This window comes from Argentina silus (assembly GCF_951799395.1).
Source record: "Argentina silus genome assembly, contig: scaffold_564, whole genome shotgun sequence".
In the NCBI taxonomy this organism is placed as follows: domain Eukaryota; kingdom Metazoa; phylum Chordata; class Actinopteri; order Argentiniformes; family Argentinidae; genus Argentina; species Argentina silus.
The window spans coordinates 1-2,500 of NW_028152770.1; the positions used below are offsets into that span (position 1 = coordinate 1).

Genomic DNA, 2,500 nt, shown 5'->3' on the forward strand with positions numbered 1-2,500 from the left:
GGGAGACAGTGAGACAGGGAGACAGAGAGACAGAGAGATAGAGAGACAGTGAGACAGAGAGACAGGGAGACAGTGAGACAGGGAGACAGAGAGACAGAGAGATAGAGAGACAGTGAGACAGAGAGACAGGGAGACAGTGAGACAGGGAGACAGTGAGACAGGTAGTGTTTACCTTGACCTTGTTGAAGTGAACTGCGTCCACAACTCTCTGTCTGCTCCACAGCGCTGAGCACTTCCTGGAATATGAGTCAGAGGCTGCTCAGACCACACCCCCTCTGGACGCGTCTGTGAAACCTCTTCCTGGTTAAAGCTGCCATGCTGGTGGTGACTCACATCAGAGAGGAGCTGGGGGGTTCTGGACAGCTGGGGGGTTCTGGACAGCTGGGGGGTTCTGGACAGCTGGGGGGTTCTGGACAGCTGGGGGGTTCTGGACAGCTGTGTAGACACGCCAAAAACATCATCTCTCTCAGCCCATGCAGGGCAGTGATTTGGCATGGCCTGTCAGATCCTCGCCAGCTTCTACAGATGCACCATCGAGAGCATCCTGTCTGGCTGCATCGCTGCCTGGTACAGCAGGGTCTAAGACACACACACACACACACACACACACACACACACACACACATACACTCAGCTGGACCTCTTCCACAACCACCTGACACACAGGTGTGATCATGAGATGGACCCCTCAGTCCGAACCCTAACCCTGACCTCATGCTGACAGATCATATCTTCATATTGACACACTGACACTCTGACACTCAAACAGCCAAACCTCCTCCAACAAACACTGTGTTATGTCAGCAAATCAGAATCCGGTAAGCTGTCATTGTGTTTCCTTTACCCAGTATTTACTCAGAGTGATGGTACCTATGTGGTAACAAAGGATGGGACAGCCTTATGGGACAGGATTTGCATCAGTAGATTCAGAACAATTGGTGACTTCTTACTAAATGGAACATAATGTAGTGGTGCTTGTCTCAGTGAATCTAACAGAAAGTGAGTGTAATCCATTAAACTGCAATTATCAAGTCATTTTACAGTTTTAAAGTGCAGTTGTCTTTTCTAGGTAACCGGATTATTACCAAGCTATTAAATAATGGTAGTGCACATTGCTTGTGCAGAAACGGATTTGTGTACTGCATGTCAGGGGAGGCTGGTGGAGGTAGAAATCGGAGGACAGGCACTGAGGAATGATATTAAACACACGTGTTGTAATGCATGGAGTGGAATGAAGAATGTGTGTTTAAAACCATTCCTCATTCCATTCCATGTATTACAATGAGCCCCATCATCCGGTTTCTGCCTCACCAGCCTCCCCTGATTCAGAGTTTTAATGACGCCCAGATCCTCACCCAGCAGAGAGGTGTCAGTAATAAATGACTTGTGGGAGTTATGGCAATGGGAACATCCTGGAATGAGATAGCTCGCCTCCTGAGACTTGTTCTAGAGAGAGCCACTCCCTACACACACACACACACACACACACGCACGCACGCACGCACGCACGCACGCACGCACGCACGCACGCACGCACGCACGCACGCACGCACGCACGCACACACACACATACACGCACGCACGCACGCACGCACGCACGCACGCACGCACGCACGCACGCACGCACGCACGCACGCACGCACGCACGCACGCACGCACGCACGCACGCACGCACGCACGCACACACACACACATACACAGCATTCTGCCCAGATCAATTTTCTTTCAGCTGGCATTTACCCAGTATTGTAATGCATGGAAGGGAAACAGGACTGCTAACATGTCCAAAGAGATTTATCAAACAATCTTTCCACAACAAACATTCCCACAAATGTATTTTCAAATGTGAATACTTTATTATTTAGTTATAATTTCTTACACATACATTTTTTGCATTCATAAATCTAACAATAAAGGCTCTCTTTCGTAAACCAGATGAAGCACGTCACCTTGGAGGTGAACAATGTGAACATCCAAACTAAACAAGCAAACGTGGCATCATGAATTATTTCTAGGAAATGATTACAGTGGATTATTGCTGAGATGTGTTTCTGCCATGTTCCTCCTCCATCTGTTCCAGTGATGCTCCTTGGTCTGTGTGGGAAAAAGACAGGACAGAAAATTTGCCAAAAATATGGAAAATATGACTGCTTCAAACAGTGACAGGCCAGGTTTATGACATGAATCACAGCAGTGCATCGTGGGAAGAGGAACAACTGTCGGCCATCTTGGTATTAGCTCATCTCTGTCCGGTAAATCACAATGATTGATGTTATCTCTCTGTAAAAGAGTTGATGACACAATACCAGACGGTGGGGGTAAACTTTAACCTCCTGAAGGAACAAACAGTTCTATAACTGGTCACTGTATTCTTCAGCCTTATTGAAATACAATATTTAGATCATTATGTTTACATGGCTCACAATGCAGAGGAGGCTGGCGGAGGTGGAAATCAGAGAACAGGCTCATAGTAATGCACGGAATGGTATCAAACACACCT

The 2,500-nt window shown here is 47.5% G+C and overlaps 1 protein-coding gene across 1 annotated transcript in view; it reads right to left on the reverse strand.

Annotated features, from left to right (window-relative positions):
- Positions 1 to 1,836: 1,836 nt before the first annotated feature.
- Positions 1,837 to 2,500, reverse strand: part of ctsl.1 (cathepsin L.1) — a 7,393-nt gene continuing 6,729 nt past the window's right edge. Inside the window, exon 8 of the mRNA XM_083697899.1 lies at positions 1,837 to 2,094. The gene's annotated coding sequence lies outside the window, so the exon portion shown is untranslated. The remainder of the gene's footprint in view (positions 2,095 to 2,500) is intronic.